Here is a 17,280-nt window from a genome sequence, read left to right as displayed (position 1 = left end):
TAATTACACGCTGACTGGCGTGAGGTCTGGAACAGGACAATATCTTGAGAAGTGCAAATAAAGTACGTAGTTGATATAATACTTAACTTTAATCCACAATTGTACAACATCTCTCGTTACGGTACATGCTTCGTAATATTAATTATCGATTGAATAAGGCGCCTTGCTAGGTCGTAGCAAATGTAGCTGAAGGCTATGCTAACTATCGTCTCGGCAAATGAGAGCGTAGTTGTCAGTGAACCTTTCCTTGCAAAGTCAGCTGTACAACTGGGGCGAGTGCCAGGACGTCTCTCTAGACCTGCCGTGAGGTGGCGCTCGGTCTGCGATCACTGACAGTGGCGACACGCGGGTCCGACGTATACTAATGGACCGCGGCCGATTTAAAGGCTACCACCTACCAAGTGTGATGTCTGGCGGTGACACCACACTAGGGGTATACGACTTGCTGCTGCAGCTGCTAATCCAACGGCGGCAGGGAGCACACTGGCTGTGACCAACCGACACTGGCCGTTCAAAACAAAAACAGAAGACAGACGACTACGCGAATTTACACTATTCAGGTACTAAGGCGCGATGCTACAACTCTTAAATACTATAATACGCCCGAAATTTAAGAATTAAACAATGCAAGTACCCAAAAACATGCAAAGAAATTAAGAATTAAACTATGTAATAAATAAGTTAGCTAGGGGTATACGACTTGCTGCTGCAGTTGCTAATCCAACGGTGGCAGGGAGCACACTCCTGGCATTTAAAACTGCTACACCACGAAGATGACGTGCTACAGACGCGAAATTCAACCGACAGGAAGAAAATGCTGTGATATGCAAATGATTAGCTTTTCAGAACATTCAAACGAGGTTGGCGCCGGTGGCGACACCTACGACGTGCTGACATGAGGAAATTTTCCAACCGATTTTTCGTACACAAACAGCGGTTGACCGGCGTTGCCTGGTGAAACGTTGATGTGATGCCTCGTGTAAGGAGGAGAAATGCGTACCATCACGTTTCCGACTTCGGTAAAGGTCGGATTGCAGGCTATCTCGATTGCGGTTTATCGTATCGCGACATTGCTGCTCGCGTTGGTCGAGATCCGATGACTGTTAGCAGAATATGGAATCGGCGGCTTCAGGAGGGTAATACGGAACGCCGTGCTGGATCCCAAAGGCCTCGTATCACTAGCAGTCGAGATGACAGGCATCTTACCCGCATGGCTGTAACGGATCGTGCTGCCACGTCTCGATCCCTGAGTCAACAGATGGGTACGTTTGCAAGACAACAACCATCTGCGGGAACAGTTCGACGACGTTTGCAGTAGCTTGGACTATCAGCTCGGAGACCATGGCTGCGGTTACAGATGGTGTACTCAACGACGAACCTGGTTGCACGAATGGCAAAACGTAATTTTTTCAGATGAATTCAGGTTCTGTTTACAGCATCATGATGGTCGCATCCGTGTGTGGCGACAAAGCGGTGAAAGCACATTGGAAGCGTGTTTTTGTCATCGCCATACTGTCGTATCATCCGGCGTGATGGTATGGGGTGCCATTGGTTACATTTCAGATGTGTTACTTCCCGTCGCTCTTCCCTTCATTCGATCCCTGCGAAACCCTACATTTCAGCAGGATAATGCGCGACCGCATGTTGGAGGTCCTGTATGGGCCTTTCTCGATACAAAAAATGTTCGCTTGCTGCCCGGGCCAGCACATTCCCCAGATCTCTTACCAACTGAAAACGTCTGGTCAATGGTGGCCGAGTAACTGGCTCGTCACAATACGCCAGTCACTACTCTTGATGAAATGTGGGATCGTGTTGAAGCTGCATGGGCAGCTGTACCTGTACACGCCATCCGAGCTCTGTTTGACTCAATGCCCAGGCGTATCAAGGCCGTTATCACGGCCAGAGGTGGTTCTGGGTACTGATTTCTCAGGATCTATGCACCCAAATTGCGTGAAAATGTAATCAGATGGTTCAAATGGCTCTGAGCACTATGGGACTTAACATCTGAGGTCATCAGTCCCCTAGAACTTAGAACTACTTAAACCTAACTAACCTAAGGACATCACACACATCCATGCCCGAGGCAGGATTCGAACCTGCGACCGTTGCAGTCGCGCGGTTCCGGACTGAAGCGCCTAGAACCGCTCGGCCACCGGGGCCGGCAAAATGTAATCACATGTCAGTTCCAGTCTAATATATTTGTCGAATGAATACCCGTTGATCATTTGCATTTCTTCTCGGTGTAGCAATTTTAATGGCCAGTAGTGTAGTACGTCCGCTCAACGCATCCCCCACGTGTTCGATTGAGTTTAAGTCGGATAATGGGCAGGCGAGTCCATTCGCCGAAAATCCTCTCGGTGCAAGAACTCCCCCGCCTGCTCTCTTCGACTCGGTCGTCACTGCGAAGGAGTACAGCGTGACAGTGACGTCCATAGGTGAGTGTTCGTGTTCAAGAATTTGGGGGTCAGTACTCCCCTGGCAACAATATGCGTCAGCACACCGTAACAACTGGACCACCACAACGATCGTGTTCCCGGCTTCGTCACGTGTTCCCATCTCTCGCCATATGATGGTACGTCCAGCATTGCCGAACACTGTCGTTTAGGTTGTCCAGGTGTAATGGTGTGGGTAGACGTGATGTTGCACGGGTGTACTGACCTCCAAGTCTCACAGCACGCTGCACTCATCGGTCTACGTTGTTTGTGACGCAGTACTCTTTCTCCACGTGCGTCTTTTCACACGTGCATTCGGCCCTGTGTTATGGGCGAAATTCGCGACCTCATCGAACAGCGCTGGTGGAGGAACTCTCGGAACGAGAGGATTTTCGGCAAATGGACAGGCCAGCCCGTTTCCTCGAGGTAAATGCCATGGAGCACGTGTGGGGTGCGTTCAGTAGACGTACCACATCGCATCCACATGTACCAACGACTAGGCAATAGCTCTCTGCCGCGTTCGTGGAAGACTGTAGCGCCCTGCCGCAAGAACTCCTTACCAACGTCGTGGCCAGGATGGGACCACACTGTAGAGCGTGGATTATCGTCCGTGCTGACCACTCATCCTATTAAGAACCATATCCCGCCTTCTGCAATGTCCAGGAGACCATTACGACTAGCAGTGAGTTGAGTTGAATAAAAGGGCCATTCTTGTTCGTCTCTTTGCGTATTTCTTTCGATTAATTTCTGCAGTACATTGTAGCAGTTCTTTCTATGTATGGTCCAAGTTTCACCGAGCCGTGTTAAATGACAGTGATACAGCACGCAAACATACATGAAAGTTCGTAGATGACTTCTTTGAACGCGTCAGTGGCGGTAACCAGTGAAGCGCGTTAATAGACACATCGGACAGGGGTGCGAATGTAGCATGCGATTGAATTCAGTCACGTAAGTCAAAATCAATTTTATTACAGAAGCCATCAAAGGCAACACATGACTCTTCTCGTATATGAAATCAGGACGAGGGATTTCCTTAATAATCTCAGTAACATTTACTTCAGTACCCGCAAATTATTGACTGGAGCTCCATCAGCCGTTTTATCAATAATTACCCCTAAAAAATATACAAGTGAGAATATCAGGCCACACGCCACAGAATATATATAACATATAAAGAAACTATTAACCACTATACTTCTTCGTGTCCAGTACAGTGATATACTGGGTGTCCCATTTATCTTGAACACCCTAAATAACTGTTTGTCCAGATGCGAATTACAAAAGGTTTCAAGCAAATGTTCCTTAACCGTCAGGGGGAAATCAATCAGCATAATTCCCTTCGTTGTAGCTTTGCTTTTTACAAAGATATGAACATCGGTATGACTTTTTTAAAAGGCACCCTGTATCTTTTATTCAGTAATTCATTTCCTCTCCTAAAGACCTATTCAAAAATGTATCACAGTGTAGCACTCACTAAAACACAACGTGATTAATTACATAACACAACACTGACGCTGACGCTCCCAGCGCTTAGTGCAGGTTCTCGGGATATTGGAATACATCCACGTGCTGACGCTGACAGAGGACAAATGTAAACATAAGTAAAATGCACACCCGTCATTCTGTCAACCATCGTCAGTTGAAGAGTTGTGTGAGTAGAATGTACACCAACGAAGAGAAGGTAGAAATGCTACTCATCTATGGGGAATGTAAGGTAGCAGAACAGTAACTGCAATACTGTTTTCCTATATACGGGTACATTTAGTATAGTAGTTTAGTCCTTTTAAATACTGTTGTGTAGAGTAGGCATGCAGTAAAGGCTGTTCTTCCTACAAACTGCATCGACATACCGTTTCTTTTATTATTGTTGTTGAAGGTAGGGAAATGCTACGGAGGCAGCGGAACTGTACGGAGAGCGATATCCTGACAAGAACCACCTTCCCGGCGGATGTTTTCCCGTCTTGTTGCGAGGCTTCAGGAAACGGCAAGTTTCAACTCACGTCAACGCAATGTTCGTAGCATTCGCACAGACGAAGCTGCCGAAGTTATTGCTCTCGCTTCCGTTGCTATGAATCCACATGTGAGCACACGACAGCCTGAACACGAGATTGGCATTCTTAAAACCAGTGTACATCGTATTTGTGGTGTCACCGCCAGACACCACACTTGCTAGGTGGTAGCCTTTAAATCGGCCGCAGTCCGGTAGTATACGTCGGACCCGCGTGTCGCCACTATCAGTGATTGCAGACCGAGCGCCGCCACACGGCAGGTCTAGAGAGACTTCCTAGCACTCGCCCCAGTTGTACAGCCGACTTTGCTAGCGATGGTTCACTGACAAATGACGCTCTCATTTGCCGAGACGATAGTTAGCATAGCCTTCAGCTACGTCATTTGCTACGACCTAGCAAGGCGCCATTATCAACTGCTATTTATCTTGTGATGCACGTACCGTCAGACCGATGTTCACCAATTATGGACTAAAGTTAAGTATTCCAGAAGCTACGTACTATTTTTGCTACTATAAAGACCTTGTCATTTTGCAGACCTCACGCCATCCTGCGTGAACTTAAACGCGTGCCTTTCGGCTACCTCGTAGTGGCTTGGCTGTCTCGCCAAGTCACAACAGTATTCTTACACGTCACCGGTTCCATCCTTACCATGTAGACCTATATCAAGAATTGCATGGGAATGATTTCCAGAATCGTGTACAGTTCTGTCAGTGGGCACAGCAGCAAATCTTCGCCAAACTGAACATCTACTCCAATGTTCTGTTTACCGATGAATGTTCCTTCTCGAACAAAGGAGAGGTAAATGCAAGGAACATGCATTACTGGTCCAGCGACAACCCACGATGGCTTAGACAGGTGGCGTCAATGGAGAGTTAACGTCCGGTGTGGGATGCTTGGTACTACAATTATTGGCCCTTATTTCATCAATGGTAGTCTAAACGGAACAGCGTATGCCAACTTCCTCAGGCGAATTCTTCCTCCTCTTCTGGACGAAGTGCCGCTAAGAACCAGAATGCTTATGTGGTATCAACACGATGGATGTCCAGCACATAATGCCTTGTTTGCATGTCGTGTTCTGAACCGAAGGTATCATGACAAATAGATTGGTCGAGGAGGAACAGTTACTTGGCTTGCTAGGTCACCTGATTTAAATCCTCTGGACTTTTCTCTTTGGGGATGCATTAAAGACGTTGTCTACCGCGATATTCCAACAACTCCAGAGGACATGCAGGAAAGTATCGTGCTTGCTTGTAACTCTCTTCAGCAGGCAACACTGGAAGCGGTAAATAATTCTTGCATTCAACGAGTGCACCAGTGTATCGGTGTCCAGGGTCTCCACTTTGAGCACCTTTGAATGTTCTACTCCTAGACAGTGGTACAGGAGAGTCAAAGCCAATTTTGTGTTATGTTTCTACTTGGTTTTCATTTGTTTTCTGACAACTCCAGCAAGTGGACGAGTTTGTGATCGCGGGTTCAAAGTCAATGTTGTGTTATGTAATTAATAACGTTGTGTTTCAGTGCATGGTACACTGTGATACATTTTTGAATAGGTCTTCAGGAGAGGAAATCAAATACCGAATAAAAAATACATGGTGCCGTTTAAAAAAGTCATACCGCTGTTCATGTCTTTGTAAAAAATCAAAGCTACAACGAAGGCAATCATGCTGACTGATTAAAACATTTTGTAATTTGCATCTAGACAAACAGTTATTTAGGGTGGTCAAGATAAATGGGACACCCTTTACAATAACAGACAAGACATGATACCTATCTGGAAGCTACAAGAGGCATATTTTGACTTTAAACTGAACCAACACAGTACGTAAGGAACAAATACCTTCCAGGCACATTAAATTAACATACTCCAAACAATCAGGAACAGGATTTCACAGAGAAGTAACAATCCACATCTTAGTACATGCTAGTATACAAAAACAAACGTGAGTAACGTTTCCTTTCCCTTCCTTGTCGTAGGTTTGGATCACTAAGGACAGTATTAGGCACCGCTGACGCACTACGCATGAACGCAGGCGTTACTATAAACAGTGACAGGGCACTAAGCTAGTTTGTGAATGCTAGTTAGTGTCAACATCCACACGCAACCTGCTCATACTTTAAGGCAAACAGAACTTTATTCTTGTCCGCTAATAAGCGCCCTCAAAACCACTCCTCCGTGGGATACATATTTCAGCTCCCACAAGAAATAAATCGGTCATCCGTAAGCGGCGCGTTGCAGACGTATGAACAGAATTCGGGCCGGGTGGTACCGTTGGCCGGGCACAGTTCCTCAGTTACACTGCATCATCCAGAAGCAATCTTCACGTCCACGGCTGTACACGGCGTACCAGTGTGCCAGGGAGTCGCGGTCAACAGATGAATTAAAGCGGCAGGTCAACGCACGCTGCTACTGTACGCTTAGAAAACGCTCAACTGCGTGGATTGCACTGTGGTATTATTATTTCTCGGCGCTGTTTTCTGAACAGTGTTTCAAATCCACTCACACCTAAGGCCTTTGACTGCGTACCACTTCTCAAGGCGTGCCGATTACTACTTCCATTAGTAACACTCCACTCCCGATGCCTTAAATAATCCGACTCCAATGAATGAAAAGTCGCACCCTCGGAACTATGTGTCGTACTGTGATATAATTTTGCAGGCACGTTCAGTACAATATGTTGATAGTATCTGCAAACTGTCTTGCGAATAGAGTCGCTAGTGAAGAAGTAATACATTAAAATATTGTGACTGATGCTGCAGATTTAAGGCATGAACAGTGGAAGTATTGTAAGCGGAAAAATTTCTTCCGTCATTTTGTGGGAGTTGTTTCCGAGGAAAAGTTTCGTGTAGGTTTGGAATAATGAGTTAGGGCGTTTGTTGCAAATCGCTAAACGATCTCATTCTTAAACACTGGTTGAATTCACTCTCAGCTATCGGTGCGCCTTAAGTTACAAAACCTCACACCATGTAAGCAGTTTCTCTCTGTAATAACTGTCTTATTGTGCTAAACCTTTAACATAAAAAAATTATGGCCGGCCGGTGTGGCCGAGCGGTTCTAGGCGCTTCAGTCTGGAACCGCGCGACCACTACGGTCGCAGGTACGAATCCTGCCTCGGACATGGATGTGTGTGATGTCCTTAGTTTAGTTAGGTTTAAGTAGTTCTAAGTTCTAGGGGACTGATGACCTCAGATGTTAAGTCCCATAGTGCTCAGAGCCATTTGAGCCATAAAATTATGCATCTTCCTGAGTATATCACGACAGCATTTTAAATTCGGTCAATAGATATATGAAATACTGACAACAAAATTTTAGCTGTCCCTAGCCGCTGGACAGGTAGCGTGCTACTGGGTGAGTAAATCACGAACCATGAACCACAAACTGGGACAGCGGTTTAGTAGTGTACATTCCATGACCAGGTCTGTCCCTTACACTTCCCAACTTGCTCGTTTCGAGGTTTCGTTTGTGGTGACAAACGGAATGCGGGAGCCAGCCGATTTTCAGATGTCGTACGACGCAAGTCTACGTTCTCAATTCATTCAGTCAGTGCAAATACGAGTGGCAAATAAATTACATAACATAAATCTCTTTCTGAACACAGTAAATACAAGCAATTTCAATGAAGCTACATGCTAGTTATGTATATTATGCAATTACGCTAAGACGACAAACCATCAGTGCCTTTCAAGTTCCAAAGTTCCATTAGCGTTCTTAACAAACACAAAGCATAGAATTCTGTATTGTTCGTGCGTTTCTTCGTACTTACCTCTTTAATGTGCGTTTCTCTCTGTTAACATTCTTTTGTAGACGACGTAATGTCTAATAGATATAAGGAATACTAATAAAAAATACGATTTCACTTTTTTTCAAAAAATTTGTAGTCTTTGTTCATGCTGCACATGTAGAAAGATGCATATAAGAATGAATACCCTGGTCTGTTAAGAATTAGAACGATAATCGGCATCAAGTTTCGATGTATTATCGTTCCGGCGATCTATTATGTTTCCACAAATTAGGAAATAAGCACGAATTGCGCTAACTACGTGCTGTGTAGCCGTGACAGTGTCTGCTACGAGAACAGAATTGCAGCTAAAGACGATAACACACGTGAATTCAGACTGTGCAATCAGCAATTAAAATACTACTATGTAATGCGGAATTGATGATTACATGTTACGAGAGGCGGACCACCATCTTAAAAGGAGGCGCGCAGTATTGTGTTGTCAGTAGAGAGACAGTGACAGCACAGTGGGGGACGATCAGGAAATGTCAGTGACTCCAAACGTGGACTAGTCACCTGAGCAACAAATCCCTCAGAGACGTTACAACACTTACCCAAATGGACTGTTGATTATGTGGTTCCGAAGCGAAAACGCGACAGAACAGCCTCAGACAAACAAAGACCGGACAGATCTCATACACTGACAGACAGGGTCCGTCGGGCGACGCGAAGGGTGGTTGTAAAACATCGCATGCAGTCAGCGGAAGGAATCATTCGTCAGTTCCAAACTGCCACCAGAATTGCAGCCAGCACAGTGACTGCTCGTAGGGAGTCAAGAAGAACGGGCTACAGTGGTCGAGCACCTCTTCATAAGCCACACATAACTGAACTCAATATTAAGTGACGCTTGAGATGGAGTAAGAAGCGACGCCTCTGGTCAGTGGGTGACTGGACTCGAGTGTTATGAAGTGAGGAATCGCGTTACACCCTGTGGCAGTCTGATGGAAGGGTTCGAGTTTGGCGAATATACCACGAGAAGTATATGTTTTAGTCTATGGTCGCAATTTACGAGGTTTGGAAATAACAGGCCAGAAGGGCTTTAGTCACAAAATATTTAAAAGGAATGTGTGAAATCGAGCGTCTAGGGGCTGTTCATACCTGTACAGCCACAGGTTGCAATGAACTCAAATGCAGTCTTAACATCACTTTGGCTGCATATGAAATGAGGCTAATTGTCCTGTGCTCACTGCATTTCTTGGTTCCTTATTTGTTCGGTAATGGAATCACTACTGTTGTCAATAAGTCCTCAGGCCATTCACCACTGTCATGTATTTTATTACATAACCTCAATATTTCTCTTATTCCATCTTGGTTCAAGCATTTTAATATTTCTGCCGGTATCGTATCTGTACCTATTGCTTTGCCATTTTTCATTGCAGCTATGGCAGACTTTACTTCTTCAGTTATGATGGTTGGTCCTTTCTCGTCATCGCTTACACTGTTGAGTGATTCAGGTTCCAGAGTTTCTGGTTTCCGATCTGTGTCATATAGCTCTTTTAGATATTCTTCCCGTGTTTGGAGTACATCGTCACGGTCTTTGTGCACTACCTCTTCGTCTTTACTCAAAATTTCCATAGTAGGACTTTCTGCTCTGTTTTGATCCCATGTCATAGTCTTCACTCTGTTGTACAGTAAGTCGTATCTTTCCTTCCTGTCCAATTCTTCATTTGCATCACATTCCTGTTTTAGTCATTTTTTCCTAGCCTGCTATGTTTCTCTTCGCAGTTCATTATTGAACCTTCGGTACATCATTCTTGAATTTTCGGTGTTCTTGTTTTTAAATTTTATTCTCTCCTCCATCTTGGAAATCATTTCTTGTTCGTCCCATGGTTTTTTTTCCCTTTTTCCCTTTTACATATCCTGTATTTTGCTGTCCTGCTTTAATGATTCCTTCTTTCAGCATATTCCAGTACTCGTTGGCGTTATCAGGTGGTTCTTTGTCTCGTAATGTGTTTAGAAACTCCCAAGACAGCATTTCTGTAATTTGTTCTTTGTTGGATCTTATCTTCTCTAGATCCCACTTCTTCACCATGGTCGCCTTCTTCAGTTTTTTCATTCTTATTTCTATTTCTGCCATAAGTAAGTTGTGGTCTCTATTAATATCTGCACCTCGTAATGTGTGCACCTTCTTGATTCCATTCCTGTATCTTTCTTCTACCAGTATAAAATCGATTTGGTTTCTGTATTTATCCCCTGGTAATTTCCAAGCACAGAGCCTCCTCTTGTGGTTCTTGAACCACGTATTTGCCTCTATTAGTTGCCTTTCCGTGCAGAAGTCAATTAGCCATTCACCTCTACCATTTCTCTTTCCAAGACTGCATACTATGTTTCCATCTTTCCCTTTTCCCACAATGTCGTTCCAGTCTCCCATTACTATTTTGCAGCTTTTTTCTATTTTCGTCCATTATTCTCTCTATTAAATTGTACGTTTCCTCTACAATTTGGTCGTCATGTTCTGAAGTTGGCATATACACCTGGACAGTCAGTAAATCTTTTTGTCCTCCTTTCAGTCTTACACCAAAAACTCGGTCATTAGAATAGTCCACATATTCCATACATTTAACCAATTCCTTTGTCATAATCATTCCTACTCCATTCATTCCTTTTACTTCTCCTCCTGAGTAGTACAGTACATATTCATCTGACTGTAACTCTCCACATCCATTCCATCTTACCTCAGCAACTCCTACGAGGTCCATATGATCCTTTTCCATCTCTCTTTTGAGGTTTCCTAGTTTTTCCGCTTGTAGCATTCCAGCTACCAATTCTCCTTTTGATTTTTTGCCCCTTTCAAGTTGTCCCTCAGATACTGATTTAACATGAGAGGAAACCATTTTTGTGCATAAAATGGAAACTGTATTATGCAGGGAAGATAATCTGCGGTGGTATTCCGTTGCCTTCCGCAGTTCTGGAGGCCGCCCCTAACATGGGATACAGACGCCTTTCGCAGCCGCACGCTCCGGGTCAGACGCTGCAACAGAAGTATAGGTTGCAAAATGAAAGACCCCTAGCCCTGAAAACCTAATAGCGTCAGGGTCGGAAAAGAACAAGAGCTGGCCGAGGGCGGCCAGACAGGAAAGATGAAAGTGAGGAGCCTGGCATAAGTAAGTGGAAGCAATGCCAGGACTCATCTCGGGCCAAGTGGTCGCCAGCCACATACTCACTAGGTGTGAGTCCCTGGGGATAAAGAAAGAAACTGTTACACCTGCCTAATGTCATGTAGGGCCCCTGCGAGCACGCAGAAGAGCCGCGAAACGACGTGGCGTGGACTCGGCTAATGGCTGAAGTAGTGATGGCTGGAACTGACTCCATGGATCCTCCAGGGCTGTCCATAAATCCGTAAGAGTACGATGGGGTGGACATTTCTTCTGAACAGCACGTTGCAAGACATCCCAGATATGCTCAATAATGTTCATATCTGGGGTGTTTGGTGGCCAGCGGGCGTGTTTAAACTCAGAAGAATGTTCCTGCAGCCACTCTGTAACAAATCTGGACGTCTGGGGCGTCGCATTGTCCTGCTGGAATTGCCCAAGTCTATCGGAATGCACAATGGATATGAATGGAGGAAGGTGATCACACAGGATGCTTACGTACGTGTCACCTGTGTATCTAGGGGTCCCATATCACTCCAATTGCGCACGCCCCACACCATTACAAAACCTCCACCAGCTTGAACAGTCTGCTGCTGATATGCATGATCCATCTATTTATGAAGTTGCCTCCATACCCATACATGTCCATCCAGCCACGCGAACTGTGAGAAGGTGCCCCAGACCTCGCGGCTACTCCATGCGGCCAGGGTCCATGGATCCATAAGGTTGTCTCCATACCCTTACACGTCCACCTGCCCGATACAATTTGAAACGAGACTCGTCCGACCAGGCAACATGTTTCCAGTCATCAACAGTCCAATGTCGGTGTGACGGTCTCAGGCGAGGCGTAAAGCTTTGTGTCGTGTAGTCATCAAGGGTACACTGGTGGCCCTTGAGCTGCGAAAGCCCATATCGATGATTTTTCTTTGAATGGTTTGCACCCTGACATTTTTTGATGTCCCAGAATTGAAATCTGCAGCAATATGTGGAAGGTTTGCATTTGTAACACGCTGAACGATTCTCTTCAGTCGTCGTTGGTCCCGTTCTTGCAGGATCTTTTTCCGCCACCAGCGACGTCGGAGATTTTATGTTTTACCGGATTCCTGATATTCATGCTACACTCGTGAAATGGTCGTACAGGAAAATCCCCACTTAATCGCTACCTCGGAGCTGCTGTGTCCGATTGCTCGTGCGCCGACTATAACAGCACATCCAAACTCACTTAAATCTTGATAACCCGCTACTGTAGCAGCAGTAACCGATATAACAACCGCGCCGCGCTGCAGGAGTTGTTGGGGCATCTTGGGTTGCCCAGTCTGAAAGATAGAAGTACATGCCTTGCGGCTACGCCTTTAATAATAACATATATTGGAAATAAAACATTGGTGGGCTTATTTTTTTCCTGCATTAAAATGATTTCAAGACACTGGCTCGATGGTTTTTTTTTTCCATTCGCTCACACATTCACACAATATATACATTACACACATTCATACATCTTACGGTAACCACATTCATACAAACACACATTCATTCATTTTTTTAAATTTTTTATTAAAAAAAAACAACCGCGCCACACACTTGTTGACTTACACAGGTGTTGCTGACACCAGCGCCGTATTCTGCCTGTTCACATATTTCTGTATTTGAATACGCATGCCTATATCAGTTTCTTTGATGCTTCAGTGTATGTAAAAGAATTTTTTGACCATAGGACTGTGTACCGAAATCGTTAATCGGCAAAATAAATAAATTGCTACTATAGACTAAAACATTTACTTTTCCAGTACTGCATTGGTCGCTGTTCCACCGACAGTATGTGGGAAATAAGGAATGTCTGGAGAATGTTACCAGCCATCATGTGTAGTGCCAACAGTGAAGTACGAAAGCAGGTGATGTTAGCTATGGGGATGTTTCCCATGAGGGGCGGTGGGGATGGGGGGTGGCCCCTTTGTTGCCTTCAACGGTAAATGCGCAGTGGTATGAACATATTTGTTATTTTCCTGTCACATCTTTGCTGTTTTCTTGTATGTCATAACTAATGTTTTTACGTTACAAAATGTATCTCTATTTAAAGCAGATAAATATGTAACTTCATCCTGTTATTATTAATGCTTACGTTATGCCTGAATCAGCTGCATCACAATTTCATGTGTCTAATTTTGAACGTACAGTAGCCTAGTCGTTTCTGCGGCTACTAGATGGCGCTCGTAGCAACACCATGTTTACTTGCCCACACTTTCTAAAGTGGGCACCTCAGTCTTGTTGCAACCCTTGTCCACAGTACGAGCAGCCCTTAGCGGCTCGCCATCTCACAACTGTTCATGACGTCGCCTTTCCGGCTGAGATCTTTTTTAATATGCGACTTGTAAGTGCTGCATCTTTTCGAGTCAGTACAAACTTTAATTTTATTAATGTACTATATACCTAATATGTTTTAGAACAGTTATTCTAATTCTGAAGACGACGCTCATAGTAGCGTCGAAACCATGTCAATTTTGACTTAATATTTGTGACCGAGGGCTTATTTGTTCCAATATAATTCTGACACGGTCACTGAACCTTAGCAGCTATGTTCAAAGTTTTATGCTTCTTACCTGCCCAGGTATCTAAGGCTGCTTCTAAATATAAAGAATTAAAAAAGAAAATTTTAAATACAAGTATGGCTATCTATTTTAACAAGCAGTGTCAAAAAAGGGGACTTGTCCCGACTTATACAAAACCCTAGATCATTTTTTCTGTATGTAAGAAAAATCCAAAGTCCTTTAGACCTATCAAAAAAAAAAAAAATGGCTCTGAGCACTATGGGACTCAACTGCTGAGGTCATTAGTCCCCTAGAACTTAGAACTAGTTAAACCTAACTAACCTAAGGACATCACAAACATCCATGCCCGAGGCAGGATTCGAACCTGCGACCGTAGCGGTCTTGCGGTTCCAGACTGCAGCGTCTTTAACCGCACGGCCACTTCGGCCGGCTAGACCTATCATTAAGAATATTATTTGTAATAGGATAAAAGAGCTGTACTCTAAAAAAGACCGTCTTAACGAAGAAGCATACCATTTGTACTTAAATATCACAAACACTTAACTATAATGTCAATATTGACGACATGTGGACGCAAATTATGGAACATCTAGAGATTTGTAAAATAGGTACAATGCAGAAACACGAGAAGAAGCTCAGAGTTCTGTACTGCATACTGTAGGGGATCGGTTTGGAAAGTATGTATTAGCGTTGTAAAGCAGTGCCTGAGAGGCAATGGTTTGTGGACAACAGCGTTCCTGAAATAGACTGGCTTGCCCAGAGTCCCGACCTGAACCGCATGAAACACCTCTGGGTTGAGTTAGAACTACCACGTCGCTTCAGACCCCAGCTTCCAATATCACTACATTCTCCGGTTTCGGCTCTTGAGGGAGAATGGGCTGCCATTCCTCAGAAACTCAGACACGGCACTGAAAGTGTTACCGGCAAAGTTCAGGCCGTCTCATGAACGCGCTGTATTAATGGTCCCCTAATAAGTGTTCAGATACCTTGGTGAGGTAGTGTAATTATACCACTGTACCAGCTTTTTTCATAACATATTACAAGGAAATACTTACCGAATTATTTCATAAAACCACCAGCCCCTGTCCCGATTTTCTATAATTAGTGGTAAGTTCCTATGGGACCCAACTGCTGAGATCATCGGTACCTAGGCTTACTCACTACTCATACTAACTTACACAAATTTACTCCAAGGACAACATACACGGCTATGCCCGAGGGAGGACTCGAACCTCCGACGGGAGTAGCCGCGCGAACCCGTACAACGCCCCCTCGTCCGCGCTGCTACACCGCGCGGCAATTTTCTGTGAGTTAGGTACGGAACTAAAAGTCTCTTGTCACGGTGTTGCGCTTACAGCAACGAAATTCTGCCAACTTTCATGCCCATTTTTACTGCCATGAAGTTTGCTACAAAGGCTACGATTTCCATCGTAAGGCTAACTACTTTGTGCTGTGGCCACTGTGTTCACTTCTGGCATGTTACAGCTAGGCAACGGATCCGGTAGCGAGAGATTGGCCTGTCCGGTTTCATTGTTCTAAAAGCATTATGTGGCATATCTGTTACTGTAGTTAGTTGTTTAATAAATGCAATCTTTCTCATATGAAGAAACTCACCGTTTTTCATTCCGCGCCATTTTTCACGCCGCAAAATTTTGAAAGAAATTTTCGGTAAAAATATCTGACTTTTTCAAACATGTGATAAGGTAACAGCTTCTTGGCGAACACCTTACCTTTTCATGCTTTGTCATGGTCATTCTGAAATTTCGAGATAAGCCTTCAGTCAGGGACACGCACTTAACTGACGAATGTGCTATTGAAAAATTGTGATTGCGTGTAACTAATCACTTGTGACGTTTTACATCGTACATTACAGCGTAGAAATTGTAGCTGTAGTTTCGAAAAAGTTTTTAAACTTAGTTCATGAGTAAGTGGATCTGACGTAAAAGCGCTAGTGTTGTACGGCGCGCTATCGCAGCGTCACCGACAGAACAGCTGTTTCTCTCGGCTCTCCATTTGGGTGTAGCGACAGCCGCAGCTCGGCACTCCACGAAGGTGGATCACAAGTGTTTACGTCACTGGAGTGCTTTTTATAGAATACATCAGCGTCAGAGAATGCATTACGTCCGTACGATTAATCAACAAGGACAAGCGTTGGAAAAATGATTCCATAATCACTGGAATGTATACAAAAACGTATGTGTTTCAAAGGACATACTGCGAGAAACAAGTAGGACGATTTGTCCAAAAAATGCTTTTCTTTCACTGCTTTTGCAAAATCTTAATATAGGGCCCTCGTATCTAGATCTAATTCTTAATGGTATTCATCACAAATTTTTTTCACAGTTAAGAATTGAGAACCTTGCAACAACCTCGTAAAAGTGCTCAATGACGTGCTGTATGATGCATTTATTATGGAGGTGCACTGTCGTTTCAGTTCATCACAAACCACACAGTTCTCCTCTGAACCTTCTCAGAGTCCTTAGTTGTTCTACAACAATCGCTCGTAGTTGATGATTACCCGTGGATGAGTCAACCAAGCGTATTGTACGTCAGTTCTTCTGCTAACAAGCTGCTCCTCCTAAGAATCTTTCTAATTAGTCGCAGCATCTAAAACTGTTTGTTCACAAAGAATTTCAGACTGCTACGATGATAAGAGGCACCTCTGGATAGGAGCAAAGTAAGACGATAACAAATTTCAGGTAACTCATCTGGTAGACGTGTGTATAAAACGAGATGGGCACCATTCGGACGCCAGAGAAATGCTACTACCTCTTCCAGAAATTTCGACTGTACCTTGTTGTCGGGTAGTGTGTACTACTGTTCCAGACATTTATAGCTTAGTAGTTATCGAACGCTAATCAGAATACAAGTTATTAAGAGTCGTTTGCATACTTAAAGACATCCGGATTGCCGGTCCAGCCACAGCTGCGTGCCAGTTCAGAGAGATTACTGCGGAGCGAGTGCCGTGTTAACGGCTAGACCACTCTAGCTGTACAGTCTGCGTTCTCAGGGTGGAAGTGAGTACGCTGCGTATTAGACTGGCGCATAATTTCGTAGCGGTTTTGTTTTGCATGTTGCTATTCCCGTTGCTATGGATTTTTTTATAGACTGCCACTTTTTACTCGCAGTTCACTGTTGCTATGTGGCTGCACATATTGTCATTTGTCATCTGGAGATAGTGAGTGGAGCTGTGGACGTTAGAAAATGGAGTACCAAGTGGAGAAATCGGAACGTTTCCGACAGACTGACAGCAGCGGAGATAGCAACAAACATTTGCGTCTTGTATGAGGATGGTGCAATAGGACAGAGCGTGGCAACAATATTGTTTTGTCATTTTAAGCAGGATCGTTTTGACGTTAGTGACTCACGACATTCACAAAGACCTTCACGGTTTGATGATCATTTAAACGGATTAATCTACAATG

General features: G+C 44.3%; 2 protein-coding genes across 2 annotated transcripts in view; one reads left to right on the top strand and one right to left on the bottom strand.

Moving 5' to 3' along the window:
- Positions 1-17,280, bottom strand: part of LOC124805026 (myrosinase 1-like) — a 172,147-nt gene that overhangs the window by 143,344 nt on the left and 11,523 nt on the right. The gene's annotated exons all lie outside the window — the stretch shown is intronic.
- LOC124805209 overlaps positions 16,818-17,280 on the top strand; it is a 119,091-nt gene continuing 118,628 nt past the window's right edge. Inside the window, exon 1 of the mRNA XM_047265708.1 lies at positions 16,818-16,872. The gene's annotated coding sequence lies outside the window, so the exon portion shown is untranslated. The remainder of the gene's footprint in view (positions 16,873-17,280) is intronic.

This window comes from Schistocerca piceifrons, chromosome 7 (assembly GCF_021461385.2).
Source record: "Schistocerca piceifrons isolate TAMUIC-IGC-003096 chromosome 7, iqSchPice1.1, whole genome shotgun sequence".
NCBI lineage: Eukaryota > Metazoa > Arthropoda > Insecta > Orthoptera > Acrididae > Schistocerca > Schistocerca piceifrons.
Note: the sequence above shows the minus strand (reverse complement) of the source record. Positions and strands in the feature narration are given on the sequence as shown.